The sequence below is a fragment of the Metopolophium dirhodum genome, chromosome 8, assembly GCF_019925205.1.
Source record: "Metopolophium dirhodum isolate CAU chromosome 8, ASM1992520v1, whole genome shotgun sequence".
In the NCBI taxonomy this organism is placed as follows: Eukaryota; Metazoa; Arthropoda; class Insecta; order Hemiptera; family Aphididae; genus Metopolophium; species Metopolophium dirhodum.
Window position 1 is genome coordinate 28,867,215 of NC_083567.1, and position 17,579 is coordinate 28,884,793.

A 17,579-nucleotide genomic window follows, 5' to 3' on the forward strand; every position below is an offset into this window, starting at 1 on the left:
CCACCAAGAAAAAATAATTAAAAATATTAAAAAATAAAGAACACATCATTGTAAAATTAATACAGTCATCGATCCGCTCAGAATCTAGAATTATGGACTCGGAGTTTTAGAAATCTAGTTGGTATTATAGTATTTGATGAATTTACCTCTAAAATCCAGTAATCACATTTTTATTTAATAATTCATAAAATACAATATGCTCTTAAAAAAATATTATTGTGCTTCTGATATCTATTCACCACCTTTAATCAATAATTAAATTGATAAACGAAAATAATAATTTAAATAATACCCATATCATAATATTATAATCAAAATTATAAACTATTTTGGTTTATTGTCATATCAAATTTCAATGAACAAATTGTTCCTTAACACGGAACTCTTTGATACAAAAAGTTGCATTATATTATATCCGTGGATTCATCATATTGATGTACCTAGTATAATATCTATCATTTATTTATTTATCTATGGCAAATCTCAGAGTCGTTGCAGAAGACACAGTCGATTAAAAATTCTAAAATTTTAATAAGCAAAGAAGATATGAGCAAAAAACTTACTGCGTTTCGTATAATTTTATTTTTCATAAATCACAATATTCTAAGTTCTGGCTGTATTCTGGAGCGTTTCCTTATGGGCGTCGCAGTTCACACACGTCACGGATTCCGCCAAAAGAGTCGATAATTAAAGTAAGTTTGTTTTTATATTCTTTTGGGGCTTAAATTTACTTTTAAGACTTAAAACAAATATTTAATGTCACGAAAAATGTGCGATCCAAGTGTTGTAGGCGCATATTTTAGTTCCGGACTAGAAATGTATAAAATACGCGAGATATAAACGTCGTCATCGTTTTTCCAGTCCCTGTTCGTAGAATAATTATAATTAATAGGTGCATACCTTTATAGGGTACTCAATATATATAAATATATATATATGTTTTGGTTTAATTTATAGAAATATATGTTATAACTTATAACTGATAATAGTCATAAGATACAATTTTAATTAATAACTGGTATTTTTTTTTCCAAATACAACGTTATAAGTTATAGGTAGCTATTAATTTAGTGTCACATACTTAACTTCTATTATTCACCTAATATCTATATTCTATATCATAGGGATTAGGGCCGTATAACCATGCACACATAAAAGTAATATTCACGGAATGGTCAACTGCTTAACCTGACGTGTGCGCACTTATGAATAACATACCTACTCATATACTCGTATAGGTATATAAATATACCTATATAAATAGTGTAATACTACATACACGAATGTGTTACCTATTATGTCCCTAAAAGTTCAATAGTTATTATTATATTTATTTATTTTTACATATAGGTAGGTACATTACAAGACTAATTAAAATCACATTTATTTTTATTTTTTCGAACGCAATGTTTCAAAAATTATTAATTAATATATAATTTATTGGTATAGTATTAAATTAATTAATGAAATAAAACAAACACACCTACTATAATTATTAGTAATAATAATATATCTATGTATAAATTATTAAAATACAAAACGAACAAACGAAAAACGATTCTGAGCAAAGACATCGTTAACTAATAAATAATATTGAGATTAAAGTAATTTATTTTACTATTAGACATTAGCACCTACAATAGTAGGTTAAAGTCATTTTTGACCAAATTATAAAATAATTACATTAAAATAAAATTAAATAAAATTACATTTGAAAGTGTCATCGTGTCTATAAATTATAATAATATACTCTAAAAGTTTCATAAATCCACGAATACTTACTATTTTTAAATTACAACAAAATAACTAAAATCGTTATTTTTGGTTTTAATATGTAATTTCGTCCAAATTTTAACTTATAACATCTGTAAAAAGTAACTGTGTTTATAATAGATTATTTAGATTTTTCGGTTACAATATGAACCAGGAGCGGACTGGGCCGGCGGGATACTGGGAACTTTCCCGGTTGGCCGCTACTCAAAAATAATTTGTTATTGCTATATACTTATAATTATTATTAATATAGAAGATCGGTATAAATCGGTAGAAAATCGGTATAAATATTAATTATAAATATTTTTTATTTTCATACCATGAAGCGTGTGTGAAAAATTGTTTATATTAAGTGTTTAAGATGTTAGATTTCGGTTCGGCTGATTATGCACCTCTCTCACTCTTCAGCATCAATGCATCAGAAATTATTATTTATAATTAGGCCACGGATTTAAATATAAACTGCATTTTCTGAATTTTCTAAACATTGCTTTCCAAGCAAAGAATTCGTTTCATATATTATCAACGAATTGAAAAAATGAAATAAAAACATTTATATGGGTTGAAGTCAATATTATAAAAACTTATTAAAAAAAAATTAAATAGGTACAATTAAATAAAGGTAATTTTTTTAAATTATATTTCTATTTTTTACGTACCCATTATGCTCGATACTATAACTTCGGTCTTCAGTTATAGAAAACAACACTTGCCAATATGGAATTACTGTCGAAGTTTTTTATTTTTTAGATTCTGAGCGAAGCGATGAATGTATTGATTCTACAATGATGTGTGTTATTTTTTTTTATTTTTTATTTTTTTTTTTATTTTTTTTTATTTTTTTTTTTATTTTTGTGTCTGTCATCACCTTTTAGGACAGTAAAAGTGCTTGGATTTTCTTTAATAGTAACTTTTTTGATAGGAAAGTGAATCTAGTTGGTACTTTGGGGGGTCAAAAGTAAAAATTTCCCAGTAGTTTTCACAAGCGACGTGAAAAACAAAAGAAAAATTAAGGAAAAACGGGAATTTTTACGCAAAATCTGTTTTCGAGAAAATTGATTTTGGTTTTTGGTGTAACTCTAAAACAAATGACCGTAGGGACATGAAATTTTGACTGAATGTTTATATTAGCATTTTCTATACACCATAAAATTTACAAAATATTTTGACTCTTTTTGAGCTGTTTACGGCCATTGTCAGTTTTCAACTTTTTTAGTTTTTTTTCTAAAAATATCAATAAAATTTTATCTGTTGAGTAAAAAAGCTTGAAAATTTAATAGAAGGCTCCTAGGTTATTGTTTCAAAGGCAGATGAAAAAAATTAAAAATCCTTATTCACAGTTTTTAATTATAAGCATTTAAAGTTCAAATTTTGACAACATTTATCAAATTTATAATTTATTAATTATTTTGTAGTTAAAAATGTATAAAATGTTTAACTTTTATGGCTAAGGATTGAAAATTTAAAACAAGGCTCCACGTAAATAGGTTATATATAAATTACTTTATTCGTAATAATATCATCAAATATACTTATTTCATAGACTCCTATCATAGGCTGACTGACCGCTTTGTCAAAATACGGAAAAATCACGAAAAATAGCAAATTATTTTGATGAGAATTCATAAAAATTTTTCTTTTTAAATCTAAGATTTGAAAATTTAATATAAGATTACTCATAAGTTTGTCTACCTTTATCAAAAAAAAAAATGTCTAGAAGAAACTTAAATTAAATTTTTATGAGCGTCTGAAATTGATATTTTTACAACATTTGATATTTACTCGATTTCTCATGTAACAATTTTCTTATTTTATTGTAATTAAAAAACGAATGACTGTAGATACTTGAAAATTTCACTGAATGTTTATATTAGCATTTTCTATACACCATACAATTTTGAAAATATTTTGACTCTTTTTGAGCTGTTTACGGACATTGTCAGTTTTCAATTTTTTTAGTTTTTTTTTCTATAAATATCAATAAATTTTTATTTGTTGGATAAAAAAGCGTGAAAATTTAATATAAGGCTCCTGATATATCGTTCTAATAGCAGTTGAAAAATATTAAAAATACATAGGCACAATTTTTTTTTATAAGCATTTAAAGTTCAAATTTTGACAACATTTATCAAATTTATAATTTATTAATTATTTTGTGGTTAAAAATGTATATATTTTTAACTTTTATGGCTAAGGATTGAAAATTTAAAACAAGGCTCCACGTAAATAGGTTATATATAAATTACTTTATTCACAATAAAATCATCAATTAATATACTTGGTAAAATCATAGGCTGACTGACCGTTTTCGCTCAGAATCGTTTTTCTTATACAATGATATTATATCATTGAATTCAAATTTAACACCATCCATTACAGTGACCCACTTGTAACCTACTGTACAGCAGAGCGACATCCACTTATCCACCTTTTTTATTTTAAAATATTAAATAGCATCTGATTGACTTATGTGCTATAATGAAACTCAAAATATAACGAATACACTACCTATACACTTATCTAAATTCTATTTTATATTCGTTTAAATTGGACTTTTAATTTTTCTGGACATTTTATTAAGCTACGAATTTATTTAGTTATTTTGTTATTTAGGTAATACATATTAACTAATAGGTATTTCTTAAATTTTTTTTATTATTTTATTTGAAACATTATTTTTAAATATTGGGATCAATAAAACTATTTTTATTCAATTACTATTTTATATCAATTAGAATTTGTTAATAAACCAAGTAATAAATGAATGGTTACCAAGTAAAAAAAACCGTTATCTATATTATAAATTTGAATTCAATTTACCGCATTTACGTCTAGTAGAAACAAATAAATGTTTTTTTGAAGATAATGTAAAAATATCCATCATCCATCGGTTAGGACCATATATATATTTTCTATGATTAGGACGGTGAGGTTATATTTATAAATAATCTATGGCAAATGACAATCGTCTGAGACGAACAGCGATTCCAATACGTACTCACATATTTCGTTCCATTCTGGTTATTAAACTAGGTGCCTATTTTTATAAATGTCATTAATCTCAATACTTCCAGACTGAACTTTTGGATCGGAGATATGAAGACGCGCACTGCATTTTGCTTGGCGGAGATGCACAGCTCTGACACTAGACAATATTATACACTCGAAGGGAACGCGTTTCGCCGGAAGAATAAATAATTACGTAAGTCTTGTCCTTCTATTCTGTTGAGGCGGTAGACCTAATGTAAATATTTATTGTCAGACAAACTTATATACCCGCTAGACGTATAGTAATTTTAAAAATCCAGTTTTTATAGGTGTGCAAAAATTATGAAAAATGCCTTAAATTATAATACTTTGCCTACAACTGTTAATTTATTGTTATAGTAGAATAGTTTTTAAAATTTGAAATCAATGATTAGGCAATACTTTTATAAGTAGGAAGGTAGGTTTTTATACCTACCTAATAAAATAAGAAAATGCATAATGATTAATGTTATTTAATATGATTTGTAAGTACATAGCAGATCATACCTAGAGAAATCCTCAAACGTACGTTTTTTTGGGGGGGTTTTACGGGATATACCTAAGGGAAATTTTCTTCAAATTTTCACATTTCACTATTTGATATTGTGATATTATTTGTGCCTAGGTTAAGTTTCTGTTTTAGAATCGATCGATAGGTTATCTAGGTATATCACATTCTTTAATTTTAATTCTGGTAGTCGAGTATTGGACAAGTACCTACGTAATTTATAATTCGTATCGTAATTTAATTACTAAAAAAATATATTTTCCCCAACAGTGTCACCGGCAGGAGAATACATTATAGAATGTCTATAAACTTGTAGTCTAGTATATGGTTAAAATTGGCATGCGACCAACAACTGGGGGCTTGTTCTGGACAATTTAAATGATCTAATAAGGTTTATCTCATTATTTGAATTAAATTAATTTTTAACCGATTGTTGTGTTAATCAATTTTTTAATTTATTTCATTCAACACACTCGTCTCAGTTTTCTAGTACCTCTAGATTTCTCACAAAATTCATATCTGTCATCTCACAGCTTTCATATTTAAAACCAAAAAAATATGTATTTTTATCTTATTTCAATCTTTTTCATCGAACACCAGAATATATTACAGATCATAAAGGTACTAGTATTGTATACTAGATAAGTTTCAATTAGCGAGATGTAGAGAGAGATGGAGATGGAGCGAGATGTAGACGGATGAAGATAGCTGTTTCTTCGACGACAGCGTGTGCTGCAGTACAGCTAGGTTTCACTGGAAGAGTCGATGTTTATGCATAAGTTTGTTTTTATATTATTTTAGTCTTACATTTACTTTTTAGACTTGAATTAAATATTTATTGTCGCGGAAAATCTGTTAACTAAGTAACGTAGAAGCATATACGTTTACTACTGCCTACCAAAGGCGCAATGTATAATAATAATAAATTATACGCCAGTCCGAACAATCCAAACGCTGTCTTACTCGTAGTCGAGTTCTAGTTGATAACTGACTTGTGAATAAATGTAATTTTTGTTAGGTATAAAAATAAAACTAATAAATCCTTAAATACAACATTTAAAAATACAAACTCTGTGTAATAAAAATTAATATTAGGTATTTATTGGTAGGTTTATATAATATCTGTAGACTGTAACGCATAGGTCATTAGAATATTGTAGAACATTTTACTGCATAAGATGCGTGTTATTTCAGAAATGGTATTCGTCAGTGAACAATTTCAAACTGGGAATAATATATCATAAGCAGATTGAAATATGTGAACGTTTCAGTGTTTTGAAGACTAAGTTTCGTAGCAGATTTCGATTCCGTCACGGGGTATGTATTTTCTTATTTCTCAGTAGGTTTTTTTTTTATTATAGTTAATTGATCAGGGGATGTATTGCCCGAAAATTTTCAATATTTGTATTGTAACTATACCGGTATAACACTATTCGGGCTATCAATAAAGTCGTGTTCAAAATTAGAAAATTGGTGAGGTATGATATTTTTTTAAGCAATTCTTTCGAGTAGGGAATTCGCTCAATGATATTTAAATATTTTCACCGATAATCAAGTACGATGACTTGTAGGTAACTAGAAACTGGGTGAATAGGAATTAGGTAGTGTGTAATATGGCGAAGATAAGGAAATGGGTCAACAGGATTTCAGAATGTTTGGTGTATGAAAGGGAAAGATGAAAAATAAATGTAAGGTTAGGGTAGGTAAGTGGAGTGAGGGTAGCAGATATGAGAATAATAAGTAAGGTGTTAAGGTACAAAAGAGGATAGAATAAGAAATTAATTAATTAAGGGTAGTGTAGGGTAGTGTACATATTGTAGTGAAAACAAGAGAGAATAGGTTTAGGTGGTTCGGCCACTGTATGATAAGAGATAGTGAGAGTGGCTATAGAAGTTAGTTAATTTAGGTGGGAAATGAGGGGCGAGAAGACTGAAGAAGAGATGGATAGACAGAATACCGATCATATGGAGGTGTGGAATGAGAGTGGCTGAACCTGTATATAGCTGTGAGAGACGGGGGAAGAAAAAGTGTAAAGGTAGAATAGTTATGATAACAATGCCGAATACGTAGGATAAGATCTTGAATTGCAAAGGCCACTAGCTTCAACTAACCATAGGTTTACCTAACTAACTTTCTTATGACTCATTAGTACACTTTGAATAAAAAGATCATGAGTTGCTGCAGGTTGCCGAACTTAAGTGTTTGATTATCAAGTTGATCTTCTGATTGTTGACACCATGGATAGTCCACGCCTATGTTAAATACATTTGAGGCCGCGTTCCCGGAGGGGAAGGCAATTGAGGCTCCATTATATTGATAGTCGATACTCGATATGAGTATACTTTATTTGGCCTCAATTGTTCCCCTCGAAGGACGAAGACCGCTGATAAGACCATTATGTCCTATCCATATCTTTATTATCTATGATGGAGCCATACAAAGCTCACTCGTGTAAACTTGTTGCTGGTTGGGATGTCAGCGCACTATTTGTTTTCCATCTTTGACCCATGCGTAGCATAACAAATGTACGATTAAGAAAACACTAAAATGATTGTGCGTGGGTCGGAGAGAGAAATAAATGGTGCGCTAAAAATCTGACATCCTCTTAAGTGTAAAATATTTGCCTGCATGTATGCACTAAAAACAGGCAAATATATGCACTGAAATATTCAAAAATATTAAAAATAATAAAATATTCAAAAAAATACTGAATGAAAACGTTTTTATTAAAATTTTTTTAAATTAATAAATAATGATTCAAATTGGTTTACAAAAAAAATTCTTTATTTACACACTTGGTAAGTAGGTAACGGATGAACCGAAAATATAAAAACATTTTAAGAAAATAAGCATAAATACGAATAAATCATGAAAACATGCAATAATATTAACTAATCAGAAAAAAACGCATATTGGTAACGGTGTTGTAATAATAGGGATCTCCCCAAAAAAATACGTACTAATAGTTCAAACAATTCATAAAAGCCAACTGTAATAAATATTAATTTATGAAAAAGTATATTAAAAAGCATTATTATTATAAATGAAACAAAACTATCAACTATGGACCGTGACATAATATAGGTATTTCTATATTTTTAGCTCCATAACTTCTGTTAAAATATTAGGAAAATGTATTAAGTACCGTAAAAGTGCTAAATTTGAGTTATTACTTAAAATATTATATTCATAACAAATTATAATAGAAGGTTAGGTACTGTTATTCCACATACCTATATTATAGTTTAATTTAACTACAACATTCTAGTAGAGTCTGATAAAATTTGGTTCCACGACTTTGATCATACAAACTTTAAATACTAAACTATGGGTCTGAAATGTAGTTTATATAGATGTAAATAATCCAAAACATATATTGCTTCAAAATATAAAAATAAAGTGTCTTGTATTGTAGTAGGTGAGTAACTTTCAAAAAAAAAACTAAAAATAATCATACTTGAAATCTATGTATAATATACGTATATTGTAATAAATGTTCAAATGTTTACTTAATTATAAAAAATTAACTTAAGTTCAATATAATACATTATAACAGGTGTTCAAATAAACATTTCATAACAAAAATGTTGTTAATTCACACAGTCTCTCTTCAATTTTAAATTTTTCTTCAAATTATCTACAAAATATAAATGTTTAGTAAATTGGAAGACTTGATTAAGTATTTAATCATTTATCTAAAAGAGATGTGCCGGGTCGCCACATTACTATATCGAGGGGCCATGGTGCAAGTGTCGTCCATAAATATCATAACATATATTATATTAGTTACAAACTCTTGAATTAAGTGTTATGTTTGAGAATTTAATTAATTTCCTAAAAGGAAATGCCTCAAGGTTGCCTTAGTAGATCGAGGGACCGTTGTTAAAGTGCCGTCCACCAATAAAGTACCGGGAAAAAAACGAAGAATTCGAATATAGAAGGTACTTATATCATATACTTTTATCAAAGTATGATTGTGTTAGTCACAGTCTTGTAAATGATATTGTCTTATGTTTTCCCAATCTAATTATACAAAATACTGAAAATTAATGAAATCACAAATCTTAGTACAATAGAGAGACTGTGCATTGATTTACAAATTTGTCTGAAATTTACTTTTTGCATAGAGAATATGAAGGTGGGCTGGGCTCTTAATATTAGAGTATGGGGGACAGGTCTGGGATTTCATATTATCATTAATAAAGACTCGTTAATCCCTTTTATGTGCTTCAAATTGTTTACACGAGTGAGCTGGGTATGGCTCCATCATAGATAATATAGATATAACATAATGGATAGGACATAATAGTCTTACCAGCGGTCTTCGAGGGGAACTAAGGTGTCAACAATCTAAGGATCAACTTGATAATCAATCACTTATAAGTTCAGCAACCTGCAACTCAGGAACTTTTTATTCAAAGTGTCCTAATGTAATTAGTCATAAGAAGCTAGTTTGGTAAACCTAAGATTAGTTGAAGCTATGGTGATGATAGACGACTACAATCACTAGTCGAGAGCTTTGCGATGATGTTTTCCTACTAACTATAAAGGTATTCGATAATGTAAACATAACAATGAAAGAAAATATTTAAATATTATTAATTTGGTTATGTTAGGTTAGGTTAGGATAGGACAGTAAATTAGACGTTAACTAATTATTATAGTTTTTAACACGGTCTTAAAGACTGTCAGCTAGAGTTGTACCAGTATAGTTATTAAAAACTTAAATACAGCCAACATTAAATAATGATTTTTTTAACACAACAAATTATAAAATGTATTTTAAAATATAACAAAATATAATTTTTTTAGGATTTTATAAGGTTTTCAATACTTATGAGCTTTTGTAAATAGAAAATGTATAAAATCAATAGTTTTAATTTAATATATAGTTTTGTTATCCTACTGTCAAAGAATTCTCAGGGTTTTCTTTCCACATTTTTTTACATTGTACTAAATCTAATTTTTTTCCGCACATATTTACAAAGACTAAAACAGATATCTGACTATGTTTTTATTTACATTTAGACTTTATAGTTTGTTTTTTAATATTGACTGTAGACCCAGCCAAACACAATATTATTTTAAATTAAACATTATTTTGTGTCCTTCATAAATTACAATCACATAATAGAGTCCGTGCAGGACCTTTTTCTGATTTAATTTTTTTGCATCCTTTATAAATTACATTCGTTTTTATACATTTTCTAATACATATATTACGGTGATACACCTCTGATCATAATAACTGTTCGTATTATTATAATGTAAACAATACCTAGTTTTTGGATTGTAGTTAATATGTATTTCAGTATTTAGCTTCCAGCGTATTCATTTGTTTAGTGTTATTTCACACAGATTTCTCAAACAATTTTTTTTTCAATTCATTATACTCTAGTAGATTTTTTTGTATAAATATTTTTCAAGATTAACCGGCTATACCTGGGAGTACGCTGAGTACCCGTTTACTCATAAAGCGTGTTCCTACAGTCAAATTTTTTACAAATTTTATTTTTGTTTTCTAAAATCAATTTGCCTGCAGGCGCCAACATCTCCCTTCAATTTTTTTTTTAGTACTGTAACTCTAGTTGAATATTTTGTATTGACTTGAAAATTGATAACTTGGTGCCCCATGAATAATCATTCTTTAATGAACTTAATATTTTGAATAGTTTTTTTCTGTTATGATTCTGGACATTTTAGTTTGAAATTTTTAATTTCAATTTTTTTTTGTTTTTTAAAATGCTTTTGCCTGCAGGCGCCAACACCCTCTTTCAATTTTTTTTTTGTTATGTAACTCTAGTTGAATTTTATATATAGACTTTGTAATGTGTATTCCTACAATAATATTTTTTTTTAAATTTTTTTTTGTTTTCTAAAATGCATTTGCTTGCAGGGTGTTGACCCTCCTTCAATTTTTTTTTTAGTACTGTAACTCTAGTTGAATATTTTGTATTGACTTGAAAATTGATAACTTGGTGCCCCATGAATAATCATTCTTTAATGAATTAAATATTTTGAATAGGTTTTTCTAAATTTTTTTCCAAATTTTTTTTTTGTTTTCTAAAATCGATTTGCCTGCGGGCGCCAACACGGGAGGTTAGGTTAGGTTAGGTTAGGTTAGGTTAGGTTAGGTTAGGTTAGGTCAATTTTTTTTTATGATTTTAACTCTAGCCAAATTTTTTAAACATTGAAAATCTGGTACCCTTTGAGTAATTCTTTAATGAACTAAATATTTTGAATAGTTTTTTCTGTTTAAGATTCTGGGCATTTTAGTTTATACTATGTAATGTGTATTCATACGTTAAATTTTTTGTACTGACTTGAAAATTGATAACTTGGTGCCCCATGAATAATCATTCTTTAATGAACTTGATATTTTGAATAGTTTTTTCTAAATTTTTTTCCAAATTTTTTTTTTGTTTTCTAAAATGCTTTTGCTTGCGGGCACCCACACCCTCTTTCAATTTTTTTTTTTGTTATGTATCTCTAGTTGAGTTTTTTGTATAGACTTTGTTATGTGTATTCCTACAATAATTTTTTTTTTAAATTTTTTTTTGTTTTCTAAATTGCATTTGCTTGCGGGCGCCAACACCCTCTTTCAATTTTTTTTTTTGTTATGTAACTCTAGTTGAATTTTTTGTATATACTTTTTGAACATTGATAACTTGGTGCACTTTGAATAATCCATCGTTAATGAACTAAATATTTTGAATAGTTTTTTTCTGTTTAAGATTCTGGACATTTTAGTTTGAAGTTTTTAATTTCAATTTATTTTTATTTTCTAAAATTCTTTTGCCTTCGGGCGCCAACACCCTCCTTCAATTTTTTTTTTTGTTATGTGACTAGTTAAATTTTTTGTATAGACTTTGAAATGTGCATTCCTACAATAATATTTTTTTTTAAATTTTTTTTTGTTTTCTAAACTGCATTTTGCCTGCGGCCGCCAACACCCTCCTTCAATTTTTTTTTGTTATGTGACTATTTGAATTTTTTGTATAGACTTTGTAATGTGTATTCCTACAATAATATTTTTTTTTTAATTTTTTTTTTTCTAAAATGCTTTTGCCTGCGGGCGCCAACAAACTCTTTCAATCTTTTTTTTGTTATGTAACTCTAGTTGAATTTTTTGTTTAGACTTTTTGAACATTGATAACCTGGTGCACTTTGAATAATCCATCATTAATGAACTAAATATTTTGAATAGTTTTTTTCTGTTTAAGATTCTGGACATTTTAGTTTGAAGTTTTTAATTTCAATTTTTTTTTGTTTTCTAAAATGCTTGTGCCTGCGGGCGCCAACACCCTCTTTCAATTTTTTTTTTTGTTATGTAACTCTAGTTGAATTTTTTGTATAGACTTTGTATAATCCATCATTAATGAACTAAATGTTTTGAATAGTTTTTTTCTGTTTAAGATTCTGGACATTTTAGTTTGAAGTTTTTAATTTCAATTTTTTTTGTTTTCTAAAATGCTTGTGCCTGCGGGCGCCAACACCCTCTTTCAATTTTTTTTTTTGTTATGTAACTCTAGTTGAATTTTTTGTATAGACTTTGTAATTTGTATTCCTACAATAATATTTTTTTAAAAATTTTTTTTGTTTTCTAAAATGCATTTGCCTGCGGGCGCCAACACCCTCTTTCAATTTTTTTTTTTGTTATGTAACTCTAGTTGAATTTTTTGTATAGACTTTTGGAACATTGATAACCTGGTGCACTTTGAATAATCCATCATTAATGAACTAAATATTTTGAATAGTTTTTTTCTGTTTAAGATTCTGGACATTTTAGTTTGAAGTTTTTAATTTTAATTTTTTTTTATTTTCTAAAATCTTTTTGCCTTCGGGCGCCAACACCCTCCTTCAATTTTTTTTTTTGTTATGTGACTAGTTGAATTTTTTGTATAGACTTTGAAATGTGTATTCCTATAATAATTTTTTTTTTAAATTTTTTTTTTTGTTTTCTAAATTGCATTTGCTTGCGGGCGCCAACACCCTCTTTCAATTTTTATTTTTGTTATGTAACTCTAGTTGAATTTTTTGTATATACTTTTTGAACATTGATAACCTGGTGCACTTTGAATAATCCATCATTTATGAACTAAATATTTTAGTTGCCCCTGTAGAGGGCTGCTAATCGTTGGCTCAAGGGTCCCCGACGGCGCACAGCATCTACTTTAAATTTTTAAATAATTGCATTGTAATCTAATGTTTAAATCAAATAAAATATATTAAATAAAAATATCTATTTTTATAATTTATCATGCTATCTAATTTGTTGTCGAAGAACAATTAAGGGGCCCCTATTTATCCATAATAATACCTATATTTATCTTTAAAATTATATTTTTATAGTGTTTTATTGTTATTGAGTTACTTTTATGTGTGGAAAGCTTTAATTAATATTTATAATAAAAAAAAAAACACTAAAAGTGTAGTTATATTTTAATAACAATACACTGGTCAGTGGGCCTTCACATAAAATTTTTTAGGTTTTTAAAAAAAAAATCACCATCATTATTTATTTTTGTATAGGTAACCTATAAACAAATATTGTATACATATACCTCAGGGTCCAATACATTGACTTTGTCCGGGACCCCAAGAATCCTAATTGTTATACTGGCCGTAGACAGGGCCGCATATACTTAACCAAAACTCGTTTGTCAGAATTTAAATAAGAAGGGAGGTAAATTAAAAAAAAATAAAATTTGGAAGTGACTCTGCTGAACAGTAGGGTACAAGTGGGTGACTGTTATGGATAGTGTTACATTTGAGTTCAATGATATAATATCATTGTATACGAAAAACGATTCCAAGTGGAGACGATTTGACAGCCTAGGATATTGTATACTATACTTATATTGATATTATTAAATATTATTAATACCGTAGCCGGTTAAGTTGAGTTATTATTATTTGTTTATTATCATATTTGTATATAATAATACATTTTAGACGTTTCAATTACCCACGAATAATATTTTTAAAATAGGTATATAAATTACAAGTTACAACGAATTATGAACGATATTTCAAAAACTAATTGCCGAAAATCATTAGTTTTTAACTGAAAACGACAGAGAAGTCTGAATTTGGCGGTCAGTCTTATTTTTAAGTTATATTATAGCTAATTGAACTTTTTGGTATTTTCATATAATATATCCGGTGTAGTCACTCGCACACTGCACTTGCTCGAACGATTAAAATCAAAAACATCCCTCAACTTGTTATGTAAATCCACCATGGGCGGGTGTCAGAATTATTTTTGCATCATCAATTTTAAAACGTTTATTTACCTAGATTAAAAAAAAAATTAATTTGTTATACTTAAGCTCGGTAAACTTTAAGCGTTGTACGGGTGCGTAAAACACCGAAAATCGTGAACTTCGTAAGGCTGTACCATAAATACCAATGGCTTCCCGGTAGTAGAGTTTTGGACAAGTACCTACATAGGTAACTTATAATAATTCATATTGTAAATTAATTAGGTACCAAAAAAATATAACTTCTCAAACACTGTGTCTATTGACACTGCCGGGAGAATGTATTAGAATGTCTATAAACTCACGGACCAGTAGTGTGCATACCGTGAGCCTGCTTTCCGGTAAACACCACCAATCCGCAAATATTCCAGGATACAGGTAAAGCATAATATAAATGAATTTCGTCTGTGCAGCTACTCGAAGTCATATTGATGCAGTGTGTCTCGTTATATAGGCGCGACCCCAGTTCCGTGGAATGGACATTCATTGATGATCTATCTAACTAAACCAGCGTTTCTCTTCAAGTTTGTCTGGTATTGCTTTGATCGGGTGCCTATATAGTTGGTGTAAATAATTAATTTTAAAAACTTTAATATAAATAAACAAATCTTGTTACTATATGGTCCAAGGTATTATTATTTATAGTATTACGACATTATTATATAATATTATTTCGTTTTTAGCATTTAAAACGGAAAAGTTGTTTATTCGATTATAGCCAGATGCCTATATAGTACGGCATGACACCGTATCTAATAAATAATAATAATATATATTATATTTTATATTACATACTATGAGCACTATAATATAATATAATATTTAAGTAATAAGGCAGCCCAGTACCATAATGGTACGTGTTTGAAGTGTGATTGATGCGTGTATTTCTGGTACTTAAATACAGGTAGGTGTAGTAGGTACAAAGTAATTTTTGGCGGAATTACTGTACGTTTGTAGGCAGAACCGAATGGAAAAAAATCCCAAACAATAACCGAATAACATCAAAGACGAAAATAATATCATTATAATGTGTAATTTTTTAGTGTAATTTGTTGTGAACTCTGGGGAAGCGATCGAGCTATTTTTTAAATTTCAACGCGAATCTCCAATTCAGCTATATATGACTGTCATTACATCTTGTGAAGTTGGAACGCATTGCAACTTCCCGTCAAGGATTCTGAGGTCAATAAAATAATAGTCATATAATAGTCTTATATGGTAATTGGTTATATAGGTAGTTTTAAAATAACAAAATCAATTATTTCAGGACAAAGAAACGGATAGCGAAGCCAATCAACTTCTCAAGAAATATTTAAAATATAAAAAGTTTAGTATTCATTTTTATTTTCTGAAATTTTTTTTTTTTTTATGGCCAAACTACGCGATTTTTATTTTTTTTATTTTTTTGTGTTATGTAACTGCAGTGGCATATTATAATTTAATTTTAGTTTAATATATACATTACTATATGCTGCCATGTATTGAGATGCCATGCTATTAATTATACGACTATTACATTATTTGTATAACTGTGGCTATCTATATATATATTATTTAATCAATGGTAATAGCTATACTTGATGACTACCTAGTAAATGAAAAAGATAAGACAAAAAAATTTTTATAAATATAAAAACCATTCGCGGCAGGTATAATGAAAAGTTTGCATTTTTTTGTAAAAAGGTTGTGCGTTAAACTTTTCAAGTGCATTTTTTTTCGAAACCTGACAAAATTAGTATTAGTTACAATATTTTATTTAAATTAAAATACAATAATATTATATTATTATTTATACGTATTGCATATTTGAATTGTGCCATTGTATAATGCCTACATGATACAAGTATAGGCATACACGCGCTGGTATTATATTTTAACCTCGGCACACTTTTAATACGAACGCATAAGTCTAAATTATCTATGTTTTATAGTTTTAGCTTATATGTGTATATTCTCATCGTGGACCTATATATTCTCTTTGACGTGTCGTTGGTGTAATAATTTTAAAATACGTGAAAAATGGCCCAAAATAAACGTGACATTTCGAACGCCGTTTGCCGATAGCGCATTCCGGGTCGGGCGCGTGGTATAATTAATACGATAGTATCATGTAGCCACGTATTTTCTTTTTTGGAAAATTCAAAAATACGTTCCAATGTGGAAAAAGAACAACTGCAGATATACACTGCGTGTGTATAAATATATACATAAAGACTTCAGGCGCATTTCGTATTATATAATATATATATAATATATAGTTTCGACTCGACTCGGGGGAGGAAATTTATGGATTTCCCGGCGGCCACCAATAAATTAAAACTGACGTAGATGGTCTCGGAGAGGAGCCATGGGACGGGGGCTGGCGTTTAATTTGTCCGGACGGCGAGATATCGGCCGTGAAAATAGTTGGCGAGTTATTTCCGTCGATGCGTTCCTCTCATTCGTACATTTTTAAACAGCTGACGATTTTTTTTTTGATCATTTTGATTTTTGGTCCATCGAAATCAAAGTTCATAGTAGTTTCTGTATTATTATATACTTTGTATATTATAAATGTATAACGAAAATAGTTCTAATAACGGTTATACATAAAATATTAAATAGATATACTTATATTTAGAATCTACTATCCTAGTACCTAAACTCATGTAACTTACGACTTACACTGATATATTGCTTTCTAATAAAAAACCAAAATCGATTATCTCTATAACCGATTTTGCTTAAAAATACCGTTTATCCTTATTTTTTGTTTTATTTTTCCCTGCGCTTTTGAAAACTATTGAGAACCTATCCCGAAAGCACCAACTAGAACCACTTCCCCATCGAACAAGATACTGGTGAAGAAAATCGAAACAGTGTGACTGCCCCAAACGGTGATGACAGTTACACAAAAAAATATCATTGTAAAATCAATAGATTCATCGGATCATCGCTCAGCTCAGAATCTAAAACAACTGAATTTTTCGGGACTCCGAAGCTGGTTTTAAGCAAAAATACCAGGTTTT

The 17,579-nt window shown here is 28.6% G+C and overlaps 1 long non-coding RNA gene across 1 annotated transcript; it reads left to right on the forward strand.

Moving 5' to 3' along the window:
- The first annotated feature begins 628 nt into the window (after window positions 1-628).
- Window positions 629-16,387, forward strand: LOC132951062 (uncharacterized). Its single transcript, XR_009665299.1, has 5 exons — window positions 629-692; window positions 4,848-4,975; window positions 6,503-6,625; window positions 15,615-15,753; window positions 15,839-16,387. It is a non-coding gene; the product is annotated as an uncharacterized LOC132951062 (long non-coding RNA).
- The last annotated feature ends 1,192 nt before the right edge of the window (window positions 16,388-17,579 follow it).